Source organism: Coffea arabica, chromosome 11c (genome assembly GCF_036785885.1).
Source record: "Coffea arabica cultivar ET-39 chromosome 11c, Coffea Arabica ET-39 HiFi, whole genome shotgun sequence".
Classification (NCBI taxonomy): Eukaryota; Viridiplantae; Streptophyta; class Magnoliopsida; order Gentianales; family Rubiaceae; genus Coffea; species Coffea arabica.
In genome coordinates, this window is record NC_092330.1 from 4,927,675 (window position 1) to 4,955,016 (window position 27,342).

Below are 27,342 nucleotides of genomic sequence, written 5' to 3' on the forward strand. Positions count from 1 at the left end.
GGGTCAAAATATCCATTCAAGGGTTTAATCGAACCAATCGCATTAATTTGCAAAGGCCAAAATGATTTCTTGAAAGTGTCACGAGTATGCGAATGATGAAATTAAAATAAAGAAAAGAAATTAAATTATATACATATATATAAGTGATCAAAGAAAAATGGAATGCAACATAAAGGGTACGGGAGGCAAAAACTCATGACATAATGTTCTTATATATGGATTAATAGGGTATTTAAACTAAAAAGTTATAATCACCCATTTTCCATGTTTGAAAAATAATTATCCTAACATGAACAAGCAAATGAACTAACTTAAATGAGATGCAATTCTAAATGACATGATTAGCACCTATAACGGGTAGGGGATAATATAATAGGGAATATCATACAAATGAAAAAAGATCCTAAAAGTGAAAATATGCATGAGAATGTAGTGAATATCACACAAAAATGAATCTAGCCAAGTCGGCCTAAAGGGTCTAGCATTGGACTAACCCATTTCTAAAAATCCTTATTAGCGTTGGACTAGCAAGTAAGCAGAGGGAGAAGACACAACTAGCGTTGGACTAGTGTGGTGACGTCATGCATTAACAATTCATAGTGAAACAAATAAAACTTAAATTAAAACAAATAAACACATAAGAGCACGTAGCACATAACACGTAAACATAATATTTAGATGCCAAAATCCTAAGAAAAGCGGAAAAAACACATAACACATAAGCCACATAAACACGCAACCTATCTATTACATCGGGGAATCTAACTACAATCTAAAAATGGGAAAAATATGATAAAATAAAATTAGTGATCCTATCTATTACATTTTTGAGGTATTTAAATGCCTCTCGGATAATTATAAAAATTAACTAAACAAATATAATATAAGAAAATTTAAATGAACATTTAAATCTAATAAATAAAGCATATAAACATATATAAACACATAGGAACACATAGGAGCACATAAGAGCACGTAATTGACATTGAAATAATAAAAATAGGAGTACCTCCCGTTTGAAGTGGTGACTAAATGGAATCAAATTGTCCTATTTATACTCACAATGAACAAAAGAATCATGACACCAATTTAATTGAAAAAAAAATAAAAAAATAATAAAAGTACTAAATTCACACTAATATGTCAAACGTAAAGAAATTTAAGAAAATCTAAAAATTACAAGTTAAATATACTCAGAAGTAACATAATTAGCTATTAAAGAAAAGAAACAATCATAATAAAAGAGAGTCAAAATTCATTAGGGACTGAATTGTAAAATTGAAAAACTTTTGGGGATAGAAATATAATTTTTCCAAAGTTTAAGGGGCCAAAATTAGATAAAAGATAAAGTTCAGGGACCAAAGTGCAATCAACTTAAGAACCTACATGAAAGAAATTTAAAATGTTCTGGACCATAGTGAAAATACTTGAAAGTACTGGGATTGGTATGAAAAAACGTTTTCTTATTCCTTGACAAATCAGGTCTCTGGGCCATTCTCTATTTTTTCGGGCCAAAGGCCATCTGGCCCAAACGAAAGTTCAAGCCAAAATACACAGGCCAGCCCGTCATTTTATCACTCAAGCCCAACAAAAACCCAAAAGAAATAAAACAAAACCCAACTAAAAAGAACCACAAGCCCACCCAAAAATAAAACAGCAGCCCAAACCATTTTTTTCTTTTCCTTCCTTCTTTTCTTTCTTTTCTTTTCTTTCTTCTTCCTCACCGTTTCTTTATCTCCTTCTTCAGCCAGCTAAAGTTTCTTCAGCTATTTTCTTCAGCTGGTGGCCATGGCGGCCGCCGCCGGCGCCACCGCCGGTCGCCGGCGACCTCTCCAGTCGCCAAAATTTCTCAAAATGCACCTCCCCACTCCATTTTTCGCGTAGATTTCTTTTCCGGAGTTAGCTTTTACAAAAAATGACCTAAAAGTGGCCAAAATGAGAAGAAATCAGTCCAGTTTTGATTTTTTCAAAACACCATATCCTTCACCAAAAATCATAAAAATTATACTATAACACTCCTTGCAACCTCTACAATACAACTACGATTTTAATTCGACAAGAAGACAACATAAAAAGGGCTAAAATAAAGCAAAACAGCCCCCTAAAATTCTTTTTTTCATTTTTGGCATTTTTTCAAACAGTTAACATGCATATACAAAAATCATTATTCTTTTCCTAATTTTGTTCATGACCCATCCCAAATTTCAGCAACTCAACAGCCAAGGAAACCAGCAAAAGCAAAAGAAAATTAAACAATGAAGCATGGACTTAATGTGCTAAACAAAACTAAAATTACCTCAATGTAGGTGTGTGTGAGATTGAGAGGGGAAAGGGAAAGGAGAACCGAGAGACTGAGAGGGATTTTTCTTCTTCTTCTTGTGTGTTTTCTGTTTCTTTCCTCTGCCCAGGTTCAAGAGAGGGAGAGAGTGAGCCGTCTGCAAAGTGAGGGAGTGTTTTCTTCTCTTTTTTTCTGTGAGGGAGAGAGCCAAGAGATGTGTTTTGGGGAGAGAGAAAGGCAGTCTTTTTCTTCTTCTTGTTCTGTGACCTTTTTTCCGTCCTCTGTCCGTGAGAGCCTAGAGAGGAGATTGAGGAAGTAAAGGTGGGGAGTTTGTGTGTTGGATCTTCCAAAATGATTTTTTCTCCACCTAATGAAAAGAAAGGTGCATGGGCTAAAATGATGATTTCTTCCAAATAAAAAAAAGAAAGATGCATGGAGTTTTTGAGTGCAAAAATGGATCAATAGTGCATTTGGTGAAAGTGCAATAATTATGAGAAGATTTTTTATTTCTTGATTTCTCTTTTTTTTTGTGTTTGTTTTTTTTTTGTCCTAAAATAAACCTGCAAAAAAATGAGAAAAATACACATTAAAATGTAAGAAAATAAATAACTCATTAAATAGAAAAAACTCACTAAAATATTAAAGATTGACAAAAATTTGGTGTCTACAATTCCCACCATATCAAACTACACAAGGCAACAACAACTGCTATTCTATAAACACTTTCTTATCCCAAACCATGAACAATCCAAACCCTCACCATTCAGCCTCTAGCCCAAATAATACAATTTCCAAGCAACTACTAGCAAATATAGAACTCAACAACATCCAAACAAATCCAAGTGTCCTTGAATTTGTCAACCATTTATTTCTAAAAAAAAAAAACAAACACTTGAACTTTTCCACCTGAAAAATGAAATACTAAACTTATTTGGAACATTTTATAGCACACTTGCATGGACACCAACATTTGAAGCTGCTTTACAAACATATCAACCATTACAAATGCTCCAGGAACTTGCACAGCAAGCTAAAGAGAATGTTCAGAACTAGCATGAAGAAGTAAGAGTAGAATATTAGTAGTTTAGAAATCCAGTTCAAGTTCTTTTGCTTTTGTACTTCTCAAAAACTTTAATGTTTATATAACTCATTTTATTATCGTTATTTTATTTTCTTACTTCTGCAAAACAATTTTTCCTTGCCTCTACATATTTCTAATCATCATAAATCTCATTCTCACACATAACTTTTATCACAACACACATTCATTAGAAAACTCATAAAAACACTACAAAGATAGCCAGGATTCAAAATACAATACTTATAAATAAAATACACAAAAGTCAATTTATCACAAAACAACATAAGCTCCTGCTATTCTTCAATTTGAAAGATTTCCAACAAACAGCATCTTAAAACTCCCTCTCAAATTGATGACGATAAACTAAACAATCAAAATTGTCAACTATAAATAATTATAATCAACAAAACAATTTCAGCAATAACCAATCTATTTTAATGCTTGCTTGAAAATATACGCTACCTTTCAGTCACTCTGATTACCAAAACTATCGGTAGACGGTGGACTAGGAAAAAAATACTTTTCTTCCAATACCTCAAGCCTCATTTTTCTAGCAACTAGTTGGAGAACCGGATAATTTCTTCCAATTCTCAAAGTAGCTTCTAGAACTGAACTGCAGTCATCATGCCTATAAAACTCCTTGAACAAGTCGCATAATTCATTTTTGAGCAAAACATTTGCAATTTGAGGTCGAGCACCAGGTTCAGCAGGTCGATTACGGCATCCATGTTCCATGGGATAAGCTACTCCACGCACAGCTGCTAAGTCAATTATCTCCTCATCTATCTCTGGATAATATGGCTAAACAGTTGGAAACGTAGAATTTGCACGTGCCATTTGAAAAAACTTTGCACAAAACAACAGCCAAATGCAGATATCACTCTATGTCTCACTCTCTATATTCCCTTATTCTTATCCTCATACATATGCTTACATACATCATATAAAATATCCTACACAATCCTAACACCTAAAAGATAAAATATATACAACCTACCCCTCTGAACCACACAAAAAGAAGAGAAAAAAGCAGTCAAACATGTGACAGTCTTAGGAATATGTGAAAGCTGATAACTATTAGAGTACAGACTATAGATTCAACATACAAAAAACCCCTTCAAACACAACCAAATTCCTTACACAGCAAATATATTCACTAATCAACTACAACTAAACTTCTTCTATCAGATAATATATCTACAAACCAAGGAATATCAACAAAGCATATGCACGCATGATTACTTTCAATTGGACTGAACTCCAATTTTATAGCTGTGACTGTGACAGCCCCACCTCCCCCTAAGGCGAACCAAAGGGGTCGGTGGGCCGCCTGCCCATCTCTCGTTGGGATTCAATCGTTCACTACAGTTCTCAAATAAATTACAATATAAATCTCAAATATACATCAAATTCTCCAATAATTACATGTCATAAGCGAAGCGGAAACAATTTCCAACCATACATAAAATGATTCCAAATCCAAACTGTACAAGATATACATTATCCAGTCACGTGAATAAGTACTACAAGCCTTCCTTCGCCACGAGCCCTGTGGAGGGGAATAAAATATTTTTGGGGTGAGCTAAAAGCTCAGTGAGTAACCAGTAAAATCAGTACTCAAATATATTTCAAGATAATGCACTTCGATGATGTCACGAGTCAAAGATCAAATGTACGTTTATTGCTCTCGTGAGCCAGTGAAATCATGGCACTTAAACACCCAACGCTCAAATAAATTACTTAACGTTAAACAATAAGGGGGAGCAACGTTGGTGCTCCAGATCATGTCACGAACTCACGAAAGTGGTGGAGACGTTGGCTCCAGGTAAATAGTAGAGGAGACGTTGGTGTTCAGCACAAAACTCCCCAAGAACTCAGTTAAGCTAAATCATTTCATGGACTCACATGCCGGCACACATGATATGCAAACGAGTAAATAATGCAAAAAACACTTCGTAAGTAACTTTGAAAACAGTTTAGGATCACTCACCTCCACGGCTCAGAAACCATCCATCATATATCATTACCTTGCTCGAGTCCAAGCCCTAAATCACAAACTCAAAGCAATCATACATTCTCAAAATTCGGACAGCATTTTCCCATAAATGCTTCATTTCCAACCTACAATATATTACCAATCACACATACGGTTAATAAGCAATAAAATATCCAATTAGGCCATAATATCCCTCAATCAAAGCTAATTTGAAGCTTAAGAGCCACCATTAGAAAAACCCCCAATTAAACCCTAGAAACCGGAATTCATTCCCTCAAGCGTAAATTTTCCGCAACGATCGCAGTTAACGTATAAAAGTTCCGTTTAACACCTTTCGGAACAATATCCATAACTGAAGCTACCCTTATCAGATTGAAACGAATCTTATGGCGTTTCGAAACCAAGACATATACCTACATTCCTTATGAAGACCTCCAAGGCCAAATCATGCACTTTCATGATCAAAAATGGAAATTTTCACGAAAACAGAAATCTGGGCGCAGAACAGGGTTCATGGACAGTCAAGGGTATTTTGGTCATTACATAAGCTACAGTACTCGGATCAAGCTAAAATTTTGCAGGACAGTAGTTTATACCATTGGCTACAACTTTCATGTTTTGGCCAAAATCTAATTCGGTAAGGGTCAGGGTGAAAAGCCACGGTCAGATTGGATGAAATGACAACCCTGCTCGCTGAACTCTTACCTAGGCCAGTCTGGGTATTTCCGACTTTGCACAAGTTACCGAGCTCAGATTGGGCTGAAATTTTACAAGCAACTATAAAACATCATTCTCTACAACTTTCATGTTTTAACTTAAGGCTAATTCGGCCTTTAACAAGGTGAAATAGAATCAGGAAGAAGCAGGGCAGGTTATCATCCAAGCTGAAATTCATGCATTCAAGTGCTAATCTTCCACAAAACAACATCTAAAGCAACTAAAAACCACTAATAAGCAATTAATTGAAATAAAGAGGATGTTCTTGGCAAAATACCTTAAAACCACAAGAAAAGTAGTAGCTTGGAACTTGTCCCTTCAAAATCACTCCAGTCAATCCTTTAATCTACCTTAGTAAACAACTTTGATGGAAGGTTTTGCAAAAATTCTGGTTAAAATTCAAGATTGGGCAAGAAATTGAAAAACAAATGAAGTTTCTCTCTTGGTTTGGCTCTCTCTCTCTTTGTTTCTATGAGTTTTTGCTTTGTATTTCTTTTGATTTACTAGCTTAGAAAATATTTAAACCAATAGTCAAAGTATGCTTTTTGTCCACCAATCAACCTTGAGCATAAGAAGAACCTAGAAGCTCTTAGATTACTAGTACACTTACTTTGCTAATCTTTACACTATGGCCCCAACCACTTCTAATCTTTGCAATTAACTTCATGGTTCACCAACTAGTTGAAAAAAAATATCGCATTTACAGCACTAGCTTGTATCAAGGAAATGATTTGAAAACTATATTCCCTTATAAAAATGTATAAGAAATTAATATATTGAAGAAAGGTATAAAATTATAGACAAGGAAACAAAATAATGTCTAGAAAATATACAAAAATTTTCGGGTTCTCACATTCATCCTTTCGGGGCATCACAGTCACCACAACTAAATCACTTCAAGTACATAATCTCTATTGTATTCTTATCGCTTTTAACTTCAATTGCATCAACAGATGTATTCTTATCGCTTTTAACTACATCAAACAAGTCTATCTCCTTTTGCTTTTCCCTCATCACCTGGAACACAGCATTCTACAATCAGGTATGTAAACTACAACTAAACCACTGAGCTTATACATTTACTGCTAAATCTTACATTACTAAACACCAACTTGTTTAATGACATGCAATGTTTAATTACAGTTACTCATAAACACCAATTTGTTCAATGACATGCAATGTTTAATTACATTTACTCCCTCAAAATACTCATTCAATGCACTAAATATTTTGAAAAATTTACCCTTCTCTTGTCCCTGTTTTACTACTGCATTTATTCATCATCCGCATATATTTTTGTATCTTTTACAATTACATCTCTTGATATCTCTTCATACTATTATTTCTCTTCTTCACTTTCCAAGCAATACAAGAAAAGAATGGACCGCAGCTTCTTAACTTTCAGCAACCTTAAGCCAGAAACAAAAAACTAGACTGCAATCATCCAAGTGGCTGAAAAACTAAAAAGACAAACTTCTAAAGCAAGGAACCCATATCAAAAGATGATACTCCTTGACACTGAGGTATAAAAATTCATTCACATACTATTCTATTAATTACAACTTAAACAATATTTTTTCATAATTCACATACTATTCATTCACTCCTTGACGTCAATATTTTGAAACAGAGAAACAGCTTAAACGCCCTCATCTATGGTTCAGACATCAACTTTTTCAAAAGATTCTTCATCCCAGGAAAAAGATACATCATCTCAAATGCTAGAATTCAATATACTGATGAGCGATACTGCACCAAGGAAAACAAATGCACATGGATTATAGACAATTCATCAGTCGTCCAGGTAGTAGATGAACCAGAGCTACCAGCTTTCCCACATATCTTCACATTTACCCCTTTCAACAAGCTCCAGCGCCATATTGATGACAACACTGAGATAAGTAAGCATCTAAACATTACAACCACTTTTTGCTCAATCAGTATTCTTAGTATTAACGCTCACAGTAAAATTCTGAAATAAGACGTGATAGTAATCGTCATCCATGTCGAACCAAGAAACAACAAAACACGAGTCCCAACTAGAGAAATTGTGCTGATTGATCACAAGTAAGACTTAATTTTATACTCATTCTGTACCAATAATAACAACTATACAATTATGCATACTCTACCTAACAAAACTACATACAGTTCTATGCCTGTAGCGCTGACTCTATGGGGTGATTACGAAGCAAAAGAAGGCCAAATATTGACTGACAAAATCCACACTCAACCAATACTTGCAGCCATCAAAATAAGTCACTTCTTACCACGGTAATATTCTCAATCCTTACTATGCTATGCTCCATATACAACAAAATACTATACTTACAATAGTTATACTAACAAATCAAATAAACAGCTATAAACATGTCCACCAAGTTTGCAACAACACTTCTCATCAATCCACCCCTTGAAGAATGTGTACAGCTAAACCAATGGTAACTAATTACCTTTTTGTGATTATTATTCTTTCTCTTCCATTACTTACATACAAAATCAACAGGGCAGCAAAAAATCAAGCTATCATTGCAAACCTCAAAGCACAAAGAGCCTTTCTCAATAGAGCTAAGCTGCTTCCAATTCCTGATGCTGAAGATGTAACAACAATCAAAGACTTTCTGAGGTTTCCGCAACAAAAAAAATACTGGGTACAAGGAAGAACCACACTGCTAGACAAAAGCCAAAAGCTGTGGTACTATGCTTGCCCCCAGTGCCACAAATCCCTCAGATCGCAACCTAACTGGCCAATTATTTGTACCTCTTGCCAGAAGCACATCAACGTTGTCACAAGGTTCAATATCTCCAATTCCAACACTAATTACTGAATACTACATAAACTAATAACTCACCCATTACTTAATAACAGGTGCAAGCTCACAATACAGCTTACAGACAACTCAGGGACTCTCACGTTTAACCTTTATGCACAAGATGCAGAACAACTACTCCCCTTCAGCATAACAGATCTCCAGAAAGAAGAAAATCAGGTATACACAATCCAATCCTTCCTCTACAAAAAAGTTGTATGTGTAATCACATTTGTCTATGATTATAAAAGTTTCATTATTCTGAAAGCCTACTCAACTAAATAGAATAGTATGCTCTACGACATCATTGAAGAATCAATCAACAAAGCTACCATTGCTTGTTTCTTGAAGAAAACAACAACAAACTACACCACATTCAACACTGATAGATGCACTACTATCATAGCCCACAAGATTGACCCCAAACACACTGCAGTGCCACCAACCAATGAAAACCAACCAATGGTTCCACATGAAAGCACAAAGGCACATGAAGAAATTGCTCAAACTTCTACTAAATTAATCATAGTTGACCTTTCACCTGCAATTGCTCAAGCTTCTACTGAAGTTCCAGCAAAATCTACATCAGACACACTTCACAGCAGTCTCCTTGACTCCCTCAAAATTGGAGAAAGTCCCACCAAGAAACAACGTGTTACATTATCCAAGAAGCAAGACTAATGCTACAGAATATAATGCCTTGCTCTTCCTTTTCTATCTTGTGCCATATCTTTTGAATCAGCTACTGCTTTCCTCTTTTGCATCTGTACATAACTGCCCTTTCCTACCAATACTACAGTCCATCTTTTGTATGACTATATAGCCACTCTTATCAACTAATGTATATTGCCTAATGTATATTGCTTTTATGTCCTAACCAAACATCTTTTCTATCAACACTTAGCTTCTCTTATCGACTAATATATATTGCTTTTGCATGGCAAAAAGCTTACTAACAGGTCTCAAGCTCCTACGCCTTGCGTGGGAAGCAACCCCTAGTATTACTTATATAAAATACTATAAAATCAAACTACCATAGACCATTCGGCGAATCTCTGATCCGTGTAAATTTTTGGATGAATCTCATTCTGACATCTTGGACGTTTGAGATGTTTTCCTAACTCACAAAGCCCAAGTAGCACCTCATGAATGTTTCTGCATATGATCGGGGGGGAATGTTGGAACTGATCAACAAGGCAATGTATATGATGGTTGTGATTTAACATAACTAAAATCATGCATATTGGCTCTTCTATGAGAACTCTTTTTCGGGGGTGTTGTGGGACATATCCCTCACTTAATAAAATTTCACATAAACAAAGAATCTACTGTGATCCTACAATTCTCAAGTAGTCTTGCTTGATGGTCATGAATCACTTCCTACATATAATCTCTTCCTCATAGGATACTATTTCTGTACAGTAGCGGTAATATATATCTGACAGCTCGTTCAACTATATGGTTGAATAGTATAACCATTGTCCATTGGATTAGTTGCCGGTCCTTGTCTTCCTCATCATTATCATTTAAACTTTTCCAAGTATTCCAACTACCATTCATGCTTTTGCTCTTACAATATATGGAACCTGCAGTATAATTTTGTAAAGGAGTTGGTTCGGTTGAAGAATGCCTACCTTTAATTCGTATAGCAAAAAATTTTATAGACAAATGGCATAGAAATTAAAACGTTTATTATCAAAATATTCACTTGTGCTAAAATATGGGAAGCCCGTTGCTCTAAAGCCCTCCAAGATCTAAATCTTTGCTTAACTGCAACTTTGCCTGGCACCTTCCAGTAGGAAGTAACCACCAATTTACAAGTAATTCATGCCCTAGACAATTCGCAAGGGGTGCAGCTATGAATGGACCCGACGGGCTGGCTTTTAATCTACTTTTACATAGTACATCGCTTGTCCTTTACCTGTGAGTAGACGTAATTAACCAAATAATTGAGGAGCAAAAAGGCTGCCAAACTTATCTCTATCATTTCACTGGTGTCTTTCATTGTGGAAAGAATATTGCATCTTGGCAAAAAAGGCTGCCAAATTTGCATCTTCAGGCACTAGTGTCGGTAGCTTCAACAATAAGAGATGGAACAAAGAGCCCGGCCAATTTTTCTTAATCAAGCAGCAATGATATCTACTACTGTGAACAAATTAGGGAAGCAAAAAGCTGCCAAGTTCATTTCCTCAAGCAGTGAGCCATGTGCATTTCCTTGAATTGAGGCACCAACTATTTATGTAGACCCACATCCCTATTGTCATTGGCAGTGAATTGCTTTTTACCTTCTTTTACGTTGTGGCGTGTCAAATTGATTTACATGCAATCCAAGTGGTAAGTACTGTGACATAAATTGTGATTGGTTCTTTTATTAGTCTTCACTAAGTGTCCATTGCCTTGTCAGGAATCTCATGGAATTGTTTATCTTAAGCCAAATGCCCCAAAGTTGAAAAAGTTTCAATTGCACTACGCAAGTGGACACATATATGCACATACATGTATTTTCGAACTGTATAGATATGTGCCTATGTACTTAGTCCATTGCCTTGTCAGGAATCTCATGGAATTGTTTATCTTAAGCCAAATGCCCCAAAGTTGAAAAAGTTTCAATTGCACTACGCAAGTGGACACATATATGCACATACATGTATTTTCGAACTGTATAGATATGTGCCTATGTATATATATAAACCTATGTGTGCGCGCACACACACAAACACATATATGTATGTATATTTATTTAAATATATGTATATGTACATATAAATGTGTCTATACACACATAAATATATAAATGTTATATATATACTTATATATATATATGTGTGTGTATACTTGTTGGGATAAATACACACACACATATACACATATGTGTGTATATATATATGTTGTATATATATATGTGTGTGTATACTTGTTGGGATAAATACACACACACATATACACATATGTGTGTATATGTATACACACATATATGTGTATCCTGCTGCTATCATAACCGGCAAGTGATATGTATAAAGAAAAGTGTCTCTAACCTGAAGTAGTAGTACAAAAATGGAATTTTTAAAATGGCAACATATTCAATTCCTAATAGCTTGCAGTTTGTAAACAGAAGTGAATCGAAGTGCCAACACTTATAGTACAAGTACACATCAAAAATCGTAATTAGAAAGAGTAGCCGAAGGCCTAGGAATGCTTAGTAGTATGCCTAATAATCTAAAATTGCTCACCAACGACACGCTTCCAGACAATCCCAATCGAGAATGGGTCATGTTATACATGACTTTGACTTCTCGATTCTACCTAGGCTTGTGGGGGTTTGGAGTTTAGAATGGTATGAGTGTAGTAGAATTGGAAGCTTTTAGTTGATTAGAGGAACATGTGGCACCACCTCTCATTCTTTTTGAACTCCTTCATAGATGCTAGCCGTTACATGTTCCGAAGTTCTACAGGCTCATGTTTTGAGTAGCTTTTGTCCCAAACCTTTAATGCAACTACATACCAATGATTACATCTCAGGTTTTTTTCAATCTTGATCTGTGAGAGATTTCTAATATTGGTGCCTGCATCTTGTAGAGCTTTCTTGGTCTTCTAAGACTTAGTGCCCCTAGACCCATCATGTGATAAAGTTCTCAGAATTGATGCTGGTCATTTACCAAGTTTGCTTGAAACAAACTTGACTTCATCGTTCTAAACAGGAATGTACACATTTTCATCCCAAAAGTCTGAGGTAGGCCCATCTACCTTTGCCTTGCCCTTGAGCCTCAATCCAGCATCGATGGTCTTTTCGGTAGACTAGGAAGAGTGGTGGACCTCACTCTGGGTGGAAAATTGGCCATGCTTTCTTTGGCTGATCGGCTCTCAAGAATTTCAATCAATTCAAAGAAGCAACTGCAACTGCGGTCTTGTTTTCCTACAAGCTGTGTGTCGAACCCATAACAAGGGACAATTCAAGTAGAAGCAACCTAATGTACTTCGGATTATAAACTTGCACTCACAAAAGTAGGAGCAACCTAATGTATATTGAATAAATAAAGAGGACAACATATGCAGATCTGTATGTGTGTCTTATTTAGTTCAACAACAACACAAGTATTATATTCTTATCCCCTAAGCAAAAGAATCTACAAGTTACTCTTGCTATTAAGGCTTTTAGTAGACATGATTAGACAGCTTTAATTGCTATTACACATTAACTAAGCATGGCAGTTGTAACTAAGGCAAATAAAGCAATTAATCATAAAGCCAAGTAGCAATTCAAGTTGTCATAATTCTAGTTTTCCTTATAAGAAGATTGACAGCAATTCAGCAAGCTATGACTTGACTATGAATAAGCTTTATAAACAGACAACCCCACAAGTATTCCAAAAATTTGAAGAAGCAACAGACAAAAGGCTAAACTTTTATAAGAAAGGGCATATGTACCTACTAAAATTTCAGTATAGTAGTCAATTGATTGTAGGTAAATGTAGAAGATTAAGAAGTTTACCCGCTTCAGAGCACTCCATTTTTCCTTTGTAGCCTAGAAGCACAAAAAGTCGGTATTAAACGATTGGCATTAAATCCAACTCTCATCTCTGCGGTTGATCAGGATATCCCATTTAGGCATACAAAAACTTTCGCTCAGTTTCTAACCTGTAGTACTTTGATCGGTACTGCTCCCACTTCAAATTAACTCAACACTTGTCATTCATATGTAGGGACAGGTGATACTAGTTGGACCTACCCTTTTGTAGCTTGTTCCAAGCACCATTCCCGTGCCACTCTACCAATGTTGCAATGAAGGAATGAAGGTTGCCTCTAAAGTATGGTGGTTTTTCCAATCAACTACTTTGAAATCATCATTCATCTAATGCAACAAATGTACATTAGTGACAAATCACAGGCAGATATTAAAAGGAAAAGTGCTAGCGTAACTGGGTTCTGATATTTAAAAGGAGGACCTCGTGTACACCTTGAGGAAGTAGTTTCTTGCACAAGCACCCAAATCATTTGAACCGGTCTTGGAATGTGCTTACTGGACTGTACACAAATAAATTATAAAGTAGACGACACAAATTGTTGAGTAAAAAGAGTTGTGAACCATTCCTATACATCATAATACAACAATTGTCATTTCAGAAGTAGTTACACTATTAGGGAGTCCACAACTAATGCTTCTAAAAAAGAAAACTTTAATGCAAGTGAAAGCAATATATAACAGCAACAAAAAAGTTGGTATAGGCAATTAAACCAAAATTTGACATGCACAAGGGTCTTACCACTTCTCTTACGGACTCAACGGCGCTTATAGGGCATATAAACATGAGGAAAAAGAAGATTGGTGGAACCTTAGATTTTCAAAGTGAGTGGCTCCACAAATGAAAGCACTTATAATTGTAATGGGACATTAAGATGGTAAGTGCTAAAATCGATAGACAAAACTGTCTCCCCTATCTTTAATTCAATGAAGACACCAAGGGAACATGAGGGACTGCATGTGGAAGTGTATTACCATGGAAAGTGAGCACAGAAATTGCAATATAAATATTTATAACATATTACACAATTAGGCGACAACAAGTGTAAGTTGAAACCATATTATAGTGTTAGACAGCAAACTTTTCGCTGTACTGCCAAATTTCCTTACTCGCCAAAGCTTGTAGTTCATTGCAATTGCTTTTATGGTGGGCTCGCTTCTAGAATTTGAGGTATTAAGAAGGAACTACTAAACAACGTAATTAGTGACACAAAAGTTAGTGTAGACATGATATCAAATAGCCAGCATCAATGCACAGCCTTGTTCATGGAACTCTTTCTTAATTTTGTACCTAAATATGAACCAACATGGAAGCTTATTTCCTTATAATCAAGTCACAAAACTTATATCCATCCTATAATTCAAGTTACAGATAAAAAATTCCAACAATAACCTTATCCTTGTTGTTACCATGGCTGTCATGCTAATTAATAAGCCCAAACCGAAATGTAAACTACCAGAATCGAAGAGTTTCAATGGCAATTACCCCAAAGGAAAAATGAGGTAACTAGAATCACAAGGTGAAGCAAATTGGATTAGTATAAGAGCTAATTCAATAGCAAACACATTGCCAAAAAGGCACGATTGGCTCCTTGCATTCGTTTTCAGGAAAATTTTAAAAATAATTATCAACGCTAATTTTGAAGAAGAAGTATACAGCCACTATATATTTCATATGGTAACAGCACGAATTTGAAGATTGGTCTGGACCCCAATTCTTGAATGAAAAATGTGAAGCTTGCAAAGACAGAAGGAAACGTACCTAATGAAAAAATGTACGATACGGAGCAAGCCATCGATGGAGATGGCTAGGGAGAAAAAGAAAGGCGCAGAACTTCTCCAAGTGAATCTTAATCGCACACTTGCAATGGCCAGTCTTCGATATGTGTGATTCTTAGACAAGTATGCTGAAAATTTTGGTGGTGATATAGTAGTCCAATGACTATATATGTCGTCTGAGTTGATGCTGGTTGTAGGAGGTTGGAGGTGATAAAGAGGGGGAGTAAAGTGGAAGAAAGTAAAAGACTAAAGGACAAGTTTTTGGTGCTTTGTGAAGAATCTCTCTAATGGTCAGATTACACTCTATCGTCTTTTAACTGTTTTGGATAAAATGTAGTGGGTGAATTATTTCGATCAACAATAGTCAATTTTTCCAACATCTTTACTATTCTGAAATTACAATACAGGATACTACTAATCCAAACATAACCCTCATTATCTGTTATTTTAGGAGCCTTCCTTTCCTATCGTCCCACTTTCACCTCCTTATTTTTTTAGTTTCGTCTTCATTAATAACTTATGCCAACTTTATATGTGCTATTTTATATTATTGTTTAAGAGCCTTGATAATTTTTTTATTTTTATTTAATTTTCAGTTTTGTTGTTGTTGCCAATAATAACTATGCCCATTTAATTTTCACACTAATTACTAAACAGATATTCAGTCTAGCATTATCAGTTCTATCCATGTTCGAGGTTTTTAATCAGTAGCAAACTACCTCATTCGAGAATTTAAGATATCATCACTTCAACTACGTCCATTTTAGCAAGCGTTAATCTATTTCTTTTTCATTTTCTTTTTTCACATCATTTTATTTTCTTGGCACAAGATGCAAGTCTAACTCTATATATTATAAATTCCAATAGGTCCTACAACAAATTATTTGGCCGATAACATGTCCCTATCCTCACCCCGGTAGTTTGGCAATATTTTAAAATTCGAACCGTTAATTGAACCGATGAAAAGATTGGGTCGAGGCTGAACCAGTCTGATTCAATAAGTTTGTGTGTGTGTAGACATATACACATACACCTGTGCATAGAATAAGATATAAATGCTAAAACCATAACTAACGTAAGAGCAATATTATAGTTATCCAACTTACTTGTCCAGTTGTGTGAGGACCCGAAAATTTTCTTATTTATCGAATATTACAAGTTTACTTACATATTTATTTACTCATTTTCTCCGAATAATTTATTTCGACTATTTAAAAATCCATTTATATTGAACAACGCCCCTTTTATATTTTAAAGCGTTTTGTTGGAAAATTCACTTTTCAAACATTCGTTTAGTTCGAAATAACGAGTACACATTTTTCGAGGCTATACTTAAATCGGGAGTGTATTAATATTGGAGAGTTAAGAATGATCAATGACAGATTAAGAAAGGTTAATTGAGAAATTAATACTCGACTCATGTGAGGACTCACAAAATTTATCTATTTTAACTTCAAATTCTAGCTCATTTAATTATTTATTTCGCCATTTACTCCGAATATTATTTTCTAGTCTCTTGAGACCTAATTACATTGATTTATGACTTACTTATATTTTTAGAGTGGCTCGTTTCAAAAATTAATTCTTCGAGACCCGTTAAGTGAAAATAGTGAACGCACGTTTGGGAACGATAACCGATTTAAGAGAACAATGAGGATTGGAAAAATGGAGACATCTACATAATCCCTAAAATAGGTATTTTTATGTTTAAGTGCTCAAATATTAATTAATAATATTCTTGTTATAAGAATTTCTTAGAGATTTCGCGTTATCGCGCTTAAATTAGAAATACGCGTTTTCACACGTGCGATTTAATTGAGGGACTTTAGACCCTTAGTTGGGGGCAAGTAAGAGTGAATAATATTTATATGAATATAAGTGCATTAGAGGTTTAGTGCTCTAGTGCAACAAACTTAAGAGGAATCGAGCACAAAACGCGCGCACGCGCACTATTTGCGGTTGACTTTGTGCACCCAATACTTAACCATTAAGCTACCTTCAAGAAGCAAGCTCCATCAGATTTTTCTCTCTCTCTCCACACTTTCAACAGCCGAACCAACAAAGGAGAAAAACAACTCCAATTCCATCCTAATTCCTTCACCAAATCTTCTCCATTTCACTTCAAATTTCAACCATTCTTAGCTAATCACTTGGAGATTACATCAAGTTAAGAAAGAGGGCTTCTTTCCACAGTTTTCTTGGGCATTTATTGGACCGAAAATTCTGTTCTAGTTCATCAAGAGAGGTAATGGACGATCAACCCTTTAAATCTTACTTTATGGAAGTAGTATTGCACATCCAAGCTTATGCATGCTTATGGGTAGCTTGTTATATTGAAAAAATTGTTGTGTGGGCTCTATGAACTCCCACTTTGGTTGGATGAACTGATTGGATGAATGATGATGCTAATAATGTTGGTTTAGTGCCTAAACTAGTGGATTAATGTTGGGTTATTGATAGAAACTCAAGGAGGGTGCAATAACCAAAAGTGACCATTTTGCCCCTGCTTTGTTCGAGCACTTTGGTGCAAAATTTTGAGGTTCTAATGGCTTTTTTATATTGTTTACATGTTATATTGAGTGTAAAAAGTTTCATTGAAAAATAACTTGATGTCACCCAAATGTTGAAATTTCTAAAGGTTAGAAAACTGGAATTTTGTTCCCGGATTGCCCAGGCAGTCTTCTTGTTTCGGCCATACCTTCTTGCTTTGATGTCGAAATTGAGTGCCATTTCAGGTATTGGAAACTAGACATTCCCAGATTTTCATTGGTATAAAATACATGTCCTGGTTCCACTTGACCTAGCCAAACCATTCGTTTGAAATCCACTGTCCTGTTTCGCCGCTTCCTGGAAGGCAGCACATGAGTTGCAACTTGATGCTCACGAATTAGTTGGTTATGGACAGATTTTGAAAATGGTTTTTTTCTGAAAAAATATATCCTTATGAGTTTGTTTTCTAACGTCACCAACCACGTTCAATTCCGAGTTGAATTGAGTGATTTATGATCGAAATTCAAAACTGACTTTGTGAACGAAAATAGTGTTTTGGACAATTTTGAAACTAACAATGACTTGGGACTTGTTATCCGGAATTTTGGTGATTAGTTACCTAAAAAATGTGTATTGGATACCTCTTAGACATTGTCTATGCACATGGACCGTGCTTGAGCTACTTTGTTGGCCAAACCTTTTGAAAACAGAAAACGGAACATACAAGGCAGATTTGCCTTGAAGTTCTTGGAGTTTTCGTGATTTCGATAACCAACTTCCTGAATGAATTTTCTTGTGAAATTTAGTAGAAGAATATCCCTTATACGGTAGGATAAACCTGCCAAATTTGGTGCCATTTCAAGTTCGTTTCGATGTTCAACCGATGTCCCAAAAACAGTGATTTAAATCTGGAAAATGGTAAACAGGTTCTAAATTTTAGCAACTTTAAGCTACCATATTTCGGTGCTTAAAACTCCAATTCTCGTTCCACTTGCTTTGTTTTAAACCTTGTTTGCAACTCTAATTGAGTTCCAAATTCCAAAGGCTGGTTTACAATGGCTGAATTTTGCCGAATTTCCAAAGTTGGCCAAAAACCAACCCCGAAAGCTGTCTTCATGTTTAAAATAGCAACTTTGAGCCAATTTTTGAATACTTTCCGTCTGGAATCATGCAAGAGTGTATTCTATGAACTTTTTGTATGTTGGAAGAAGTTTCCAACGGTACCAAGTTTTCTAATTTTTGACTTGTAAAGCGTGAGGTACGATTTTTCTAATGTATCATATCAAAACTGAAATTTTCCGAATTTCAAGGAAATGAAGTTTTTCAAGTACTCCTTATTCCTTCGATACTACTTGAACGTTTTATATTCGATTTCCAAGATGAAAACTATATTTCTCTTGTATTTTGGAACCCCACTTGAGAGCTTCGATTTAGGATAAATAAGACTCGTTTCACGAGACTTTCTAAGATTGTACTATGGTACGATCTTCTTTAATAGTAGGGGTTTATAAATGATTGTTCATTACTATTTATTCAGGCACACAAGAGGATCTTCAAGAGGATCCCACAGTGAACGCCTAAAGCTCCGAGGGACATTTCTTCCTTATTACTTATATTGGTGAGTGTCAAGTGTATGAATACTTTATACAAATTTAATTGTTATGATTGTTTGGAGATTTTTAAAATGGAGGCGAGTGTGTACTTTACCGCACTCGTTCTTATTTGAAATGAATGACTCATGATTCAAATGAAACGAATGAATTATGAATGACTTAATTGAATGAAATGAGATGATTGAATGTTGAATGAAATGAAATGGTATGCTATGGCTGTGTGACGGCACCACCTCCCCCTAGGCGTACCCTAGGGTTTAGCGGACCGCTTGCCCAACTCTCGCCAGGACTCACTCACTCGCATCCATTAAAATAAGGTGCAACATCAATAATAAACGAAATAACGGTTCCCAAGTTTGGAACATACAAATACATTCATTTTTATCTCAACCATCCATATAGTCCCAAATACATCAAAAGATTTAAGGTCTCAGTACATTCAACCCTAATCGAGCGACTAGTGCGAGTACAATTACAGAATTCAAAACAACTAGACTACGCTAGTCTATACACGTCTCACGCCTCGCTCGTACCCCTGTAAGGAAAACAAATGGCGTGGAATGAGCTAAAAGCCCAGTGAGGTTTCAAATAGCAAATTGACCATTATTTATAAGTACAAGTTTTCGATATAGCAAAGTAACGAGCATGAAGAATTCATAAAAGTGAGCAATAACACGTCAAGTAGCAATCTCAAAATAAGCGAGTGTAAAAATTTTTCAGAAGAAACAATAATCCAATAAGCAATAGTCGTTCCAAAGTATAAGGATACGGAGGGCTCTCAGGAGCCAAATTCCCATTGCAACACCAGGAGCTTGATCACGTAATAGTTGACACTCCGTCAACTTTCAAGTAAGTAACCAATCCAGTAGAACACCACTTACACTACTCTCCGTCTACCATTCAAACCCCCTACTGGACCCAAAATCCTCAACAAACACGGGTGATAATACTCGAGTATACCGATTAGTCGAGGAGATATCACTCCACTCGACAATCAAGAGACCCAGGGTTTGTTACCCAATCGACCAAGCCCTTGCCGGCTCGACTCGAGTAACTTGCCTCAGGGTTTCTGGAATTCCAGGAAGTGCGCACATCATAAACAAGTATATCAAATCAGTTTCAATAATAAACAAGTATATATCAAGTAAGGGCAAGTGCGATAAAGTACACTCTTGTCCGATCAAACCAATCATACATCATTTAATCATATGGATCAAATATTGGAAATAAGTGTCCAGTTCAATCAGGTATTTGGAAGCACTCACAAAAATGAAGTGCCCCTAGTAATCACGTCTGGGTTATACTCCGGGTTCGGAGTCCAAATCTACGATAAAACTTTGTTTCAGAATTTTAAAAATCGACTAAGGTTCTAAACGTAGACGTTTCGTTCAATAAGAATCAAGAAATGGAAATTTACTTGAATCGTATTCGTGAAACACTCGCTCGCTTTTCAAACTATATAACTTTGTAACATTTATATTTGGAAATGCCATTTGAGTCGAAAGTACAAGGAAAACATACTCCTAGTAGTCATGATTTTATTTCTCAAGGGTACAAGTTCGGTCAAATCCTCACTGATATACCTCGATAAAAGAAGACGCCAATATCCTAGATAGTTCAAGTGGTAATCGCCCTTAACCCTTACTCAAGTTGCAAGTATGTCTACCTATCCCTTGAGCGTAAATTTGGGCAGCACGCACTTTGTATTTTGCTATTTTCCAGCCATTTATGGTTTCATTCTTTTCCTCAATCAAACCCAAAGTTACACACAAAACAAACTCATTTCAATAGCCGTTCAATGGGCTCAAGGTAATACAAGTACAAAAATCAAGTTAACGACATGTGCGGAAATGAAGTCTAGCAAAAGACAGATTTGGCGTGATTTTACGTAAAGTACACAACCGAGGCTACGCTTATCGGATTGAGGTGAAACTTATACCGTTTCGAAGCTAAGACATAGGGCTACAATTTTGATGAAAATCACTTAGTCCAATTTCCAGTGTAACCCAGTCAAATTCCCAATTCATAGAACCAAACTTCTACTAATAGACCAGTTAACCGTACTACCTTCAAATAGCCATATCTCAAGTTACCAAAGTCCGTTTAAGACGTTCTTAAAGGCGTTGAAAAGCTAAGAAAAAGTACTAAAACTTTCATGTTTTGGTAAATGGCTAAATCTGCACGGATCATAATTAATAGACATGGTTAATTGGATGAACTGTCTAAAACGGATCACTGGATGCATCCTAGGGCAGTGAGGGTATTTTGGTGTTTTCATAGGCTACGTTACTCCGATTGAGCTGAAATTTTGTAAGCAACCATAAAATATCATTCTATACAACTTTCATGTTTTGTACTAAGGCTGGTTCGGTCTCTAACATATTCAAACAGAAACAGGCAGAACTGAACCATAAGAAACCGAAATTCTGGTAATTTGCTCCATTCAAGGTATAACTCTCATTTTAAGCTTGAAACCAGCACTACAACCTCATATACAAGCTTATATACCTCATATACCATCCATACAGCAAGTATAAGAAGAAAATCATTCAAACCCAAAGCTGAAATTTTACACTACATAGCTGGAATTGACCAAATCTACTACTAACCATGAGATCTACCCAACAAACCATAACTTTCACTTGTAAACCATTAAGTAGTACAACCATGAACTAATACCTTCCTTACCTAGTATTGGAGAAGCACAACAGCCTCTAGTAAGCTTGAACCACCAAAACTCTCCACTCCAAGATGGCAATCCACCTTCCTAAGCAACTTCCATGGATTATTTGGTGAATCTATCGGTTAGTTTGCAAGATTGAGCAAGAAATCAAGATGGAATGAAGTGTTTCTTTCTCTCATTTTCTCTCCTCACTCTCGCGGCCAAATGTGCAGAAGAAATGCAGCCCAAGGAAAGATAAGAAAGCAAGAAAAAGGCTTGGTCAAAGTTTAACACATGTCACCATTTGATTGGTGGTCAACATTTTCTTTTCTCTCTCTTGTTTTTTTGTCCAACTTTTCGGTTGCTTTATCAGATATTTTGGGGCTGATTTGACTCAATTAATAGCAAGGGTATTAAGGTATTAAAGTGGTGTTCACGTGGTGCACTCACTCGATAACAAACGGTGCACGTCGGTTCCACCCGTTTTTCCTTAACTCGCACGTACTAGGATTTTTACTTATAACTCACTAACTTATTATTCTCACTTCTAATCTCATATTATTTCTTATCTAAAAGTCACTCTTACCTACCAAATTTGATCCTTACTCTGTACCGAATAATCACACTACGAAAAAACGTGAAAACCCTAATTCGCTCTAACTTGAAAACGAAAAGTGAAACCCTACTTTTTAGATTCATTTGTACTTATTGCGGAGTAATTGAGTAGTAGGACTATTATAAATTAATAATTTCCAAATAAAAGGGGATTTTTAAGAAAAACGTGAGGGGTTTTACAATTCCATAAATTGAATTTAGAGTTTCGGTTAAAATATAAGAAATTTGAGAAAACGGTTAGTCACAAGTGAAACTAGGGTTTTGATTAGACTTTTAGGGTTTCTAGTCTTGTAAAATAAAATGAGGTTTTAAATGAACCCCAAAGAAATAGCTTTAGTTTATTCTTTAAAACAAAATAATGGTTTAAAATAAAAATAAACTAAAGAAACCGTAATATCCTCTTTGAGACTAAACAAAAGATGATCCTAAAAGTTGGGGTATCACAGGCTGCATACGTCGTTGGAGTGAATCTCTTCGACTCTCAAATGAAAATGGGGGACGCCCAAACTCATAGGCCGACCTTAGAGTCGAGTCGGCATGGGCTTGGTCGGGAACCTAGGCGAGCCATGAGATAATTAAGCTCGACCTAATGAGAGGTCTTGCTTGGTATACTCGTGGAGTATCGCCTTATAAATGTCTTGCGGGCCCGAGAAGTGCACGGTGGACGGAGGGAAGTAAGTGGTGATCTACGGAATGGAAATACCGACCCGGTTGACGGAGTGTCATCGCGGGAAGGGGTACGAATGATATTGGCAAAACAAGTGGAAATTAGCTCCTGAGAGCTACCATATCCTTGAATTGTTTCTGTTTACATTTCAATGAAATTGTCAATTACTTGTACTTTATCCTTTGACCTGTTATTTGGGTTTGTACTTGGATTATGTGCTTGCATGTGTGTTCTTGGCCTCACAAGTGTTTTGCTCACCCTGTGGATTTGTTTTCATTAACAGGATTTGGGACTGGAATGAGATTCGGAGGAATTTCTCTTTTGTGTACTCTTGTAATAGGCTTCCAACACTTTTGTCTAGACTTTTGGCTATTGTATATTTTGGGCTAGAACTCTTATTGATTGTACTTTTGGAAACCTGATGTATGATTTGGATATTTGATGTACCTGGATGTTGTATATTTTGGATATTGATATAACTTTTGGGATTTTGATATAAGGATTAGATAATCGTTATATATATATATTGTTATGTTCGGAAGTTTTTCCGCACTTTCTTACTTATCTGGTGTTGTTGAATAGTATTGATCTAAAATTGAATGGATATTGCTATGAGTCCTGGCGAGAGTTGGGCAGGCATCTTGCGGATACCCTCTGGTTTGCCTTATGGAGAAGTGGGGGCATCACAGTTGGTATCAGAGCTTAGGTTTTTAGATCTTTGTAGTGTATCCTAAACTTAATAGTTTAGGATGCCGGACTGTGGAACTTGTTGAAAAGTTAAGTGACCACTAGTGGTAATGAAAATTATAACCTAGGTTTGAATTAATGGACGATTGGGGTTCTCGATCTTGTAAGGGACATATGGGATAGTATGAGATGATCAAATCCAGTATATTTAGTATATTTGGTTCCATTTAATTTTTTAATTTTAATTGTAAGTTACGGAAGGTAATGGTGGCATTGAACCGTCTTGGGGACGCATTATGGTGACCATGGCCGTGAAGGTCCTAGGGGAGGGTTCGTTGGAGGTATAATCCAACTCATGCGAACTAGGACTTTATGTGATTTCCGAAGGACTTACTCGTGCCCCAATAATGGAGTATTTATAGTAGTCGATCATCGGAAGTGGCTATCCGAGGAAAATAGGATGATTCGAGGGGATAATCGAGAACTAAGGGCAATTGCGGATGCCTAAACTACTAGAATTCTTGAAGTGGAGATTGAAATACTTAAGAAGCAAGGAAGACAAAGACTCCTTGTAAGAAGCATTAAAAGAGCTAAGAATCGACTTGTTGGGGTAGTGTCCGAAATTAAAGACAGGATGGATAAGTCGATAGTTGGGTGTGTTACTTAGGTTGAACAAGTGGAGAATGACAAGATATTCGATAAGAGACATGAGATCTAAAACTCCTAGTGCTGGAAATGAAAATGATCCTACGGAGGTAATTAAGACTGTTGGCTCCGCTAATCACTGAACTAGGGATTTAAACTATTTTAATAGTTTTTGCAAAAGATAGACGGGGTGGCGCTCGTTTAAAGGCCATTGCATTTTGTATCTTGTTTCACTATGTTTCCTACCTTTTGAAGCAATTAAACGTTACTCATGGCATACTTGACTTTACTGTTTCATGATTTCAAATCCATGATTGGGTTGTACCCATTTGCGATTATTTTAGTGTCTTCCCTTTCATTCTTGTATTTGTTTGGTGTGATAAAGGTATCACTTTTCAAATTCCATTTATGTGCACTCATTTTATGTCATGCCTTTAAACATGTTAAATTTATGGGTGACCAAAAGAGTGAAAAGGATCGAGGGCGAGGGGTTAAGCAACCCCAAGCTCAAGGGGACGATTATAGAATGACTGCTGGACTGAATCAAAACCTTAGAAATAAATGAAAACAATCGCGTAGTTATTGCTATTAACCAGACGATTGATGCCCTAACACGATTAGTGGAGCACTAAAGCTCTAAACCAATCAACCAATCTAAGAACCAAGAAAGGTGTGAGAAATTGAGCAATTCTTGAAGTTCGTCCGTCTAAGCACATGGAAAATCTAACCTCGAAATAGTGAGATTGATTTGAGAGGATACAATAAGGCACTAGTGAGAACAAGAGATTAGTATTTCTTCTCGAATGATCTTATAGATAAGTATTGAAGAGTGAACTAGGACATGGAATCTTTATATTAACGAATAAGGTCCCCTTACCTTGTTGAGTTTGTAATTACTGATAGTAATCTCATGGAGACATAAGAGCTCGCCATGTTAAGCGGAGAATGATTAAGGTTTGTATTCCGAGATAACCTATAAGCAAAAGAATGAAAGAGTATTATGGCTTGAGCTTCCATTGTGAATAGTTACTTATTTGATCCTTTGATTTATCTAGCAGGCTAGCATTTGATTTGAACCAACCAGTAAGATGACAAATTTGGAAGAAATGCGTAAGGATGTGGACCTCTTTCAAAAGGAGGTAGAGTTTCAAAAGAAATTGGCTGACTACTGGGAAGGGCGGTGGAAACAAGCATATGTTGAGAAAATTGAATTGCTATATAAGAACGTAGAACTGGAAATAAAATACAAAGAAACTTCTCAAACTGGTCAGGCCACGACTTCTCGTGCGACTTGTGGATACTGTGGTAAATCCAACCACATGAAGAATGAATGTTGGAAGAAATCGGGAAAATGCTTGTATTGTGGTAGCACCGAACATCAGATTTCAAGTTGCCCCAGTGCCCCTAACAAAAGGAAGAAATACTCAGCAGCCAATTAGGTTCGCTCAAAGCAATTGAATACTAGATGAGAGTAATTAATACTAATGGCTGTAAAGAGGACCCAAGTAGTGGAGGTTTCACAAGTTGAGATGGTTTGACTTCATTCGAGGGATAAAGTTTGTAACTTTACCCTAGACTAGACTAGCACTTTTGGAGATTTAATCTTTCGTATAAGGAAAAGTCTTTTATTATTTTGTATCTTAGTAACTCGGCATGTTTTGCTATAATCTTGTTGTTTCCCCTTTGAAATGGTTTGATAAACCTATCCTACCTTGATGTACCTATTATGATCCTTATGACATATGAAACTTTACTCCGCTTTTGATTGATTTTATGACTTACATGTATATTCAAATCTTGCCCCACACCTTTAGATTCATAATAAGACACGAACGGTGCTAGACGTAGTTGAGATTGTGCTTAAGAATATAGGCCATCGTGAAGTCTTGAAAGCGACCAGGGATCGTGATCAAATCGAGAGCTTGGTGTTGAAGTTGGGATCTAATGTTTGATTGTCAATTTGATATATTAATACTGTGAGACTTGGGTTAGTGAAAGAGAATCTTTGGTAGATTTGATGAGCATAATGGTTGAGGGATCGGATATCACATTTGGAATGGAAGCTTGAGACTATATATATATATATATAGATTATTGAGATTTGAACGATACTATTAAGAACAAATATTCCATTGTCTCACATAGCCGGGGACTTTGACCTCTGGCAAGGAGCCGTGATATTATTCAAGTTGAATTTAAATTAGAGCTATTACCAGTTGAGGATCCTAGAAACTGATGTGTTTAAAATCACTTCCAATTCAAGATAGGGACACTTTGAACTTTCAATTACGCCGTTGGGTTGACCAATGCACTAGTAGCAATTATGACCTGAATGCATCGGGGTTTTAAATCGTAATTGGATTAATCTGCGGTGGTATTTATTGATGATATATCGGTATGCTCTAACGTTTGAAGAAATCATGAAAGATACTTGATGATGTTTTACAAACCTCAAGAATGCATAAACTTTCGTTAAGTTCGATAAATGTGAGTTCGATTGGAGGGAAATAACCTTTCTAGGCTATATAATATCTAAGGAAGGAATTGTTATTGACTCAACTACAGTGAAAGTTGTTTAAGAGAAAACGATTAGAAAATCCTACCGAAATTTGAAATTCTTGGTGGTAGTCGAACCTTTCCTTTGGTTTGATCAAGGAATTTTCTAAGAGTGCAAGATTTGGCAACTTATTTGGGATTTTGAATGTGAAGAAGAATTTTAAAAGTGAAAGGTGTTTAACCGATGCACTTGTGTTATTCTATTGAGCGGAGGAGGTAGTTTTGTG

General features: G+C 36.0%; 2 long non-coding RNA genes across 5 annotated transcripts; both read right to left on the minus strand.

The window, feature by feature from the left end:
- Positions 1–1,448: 1,448 nt before the first annotated feature.
- LOC140017073 (uncharacterized) lies at positions 1,449–2,810 on the minus strand. The gene is made up of 2 exons (XR_011823395.1): positions 2,297–2,810; positions 1,449–1,920 (listed from the first exon to the last, which is right to left on the minus strand). It is a non-coding gene; the product is annotated as an uncharacterized lncRNA (long non-coding RNA).
- Positions 2,811–4,597: 1,787 nt separating this feature from the next.
- Positions 4,598–15,469, minus strand: LOC113715647 (uncharacterized). 4 transcript variants are annotated; one of them, XR_011822812.1, is made up of 6 exons: positions 15,164–15,469; positions 13,837–13,904; positions 13,518–13,731; positions 13,372–13,404; positions 5,350–5,480; positions 4,598–4,908 (listed from the first exon to the last, which is right to left on the minus strand). It is a non-coding gene; the product is annotated as an uncharacterized lncRNA (long non-coding RNA). The 4 variants fall into 4 exon arrangements; XR_011822811.1 differs by lacking the exon at positions 5,350–5,480; XR_003454037.2 differs by lacking the exons at positions 4,598–4,908; positions 5,350–5,480 and adding an exon at positions 12,023–12,802.
- Between the last annotated feature and the right edge of the window lie 11,873 nt (positions 15,470–27,342).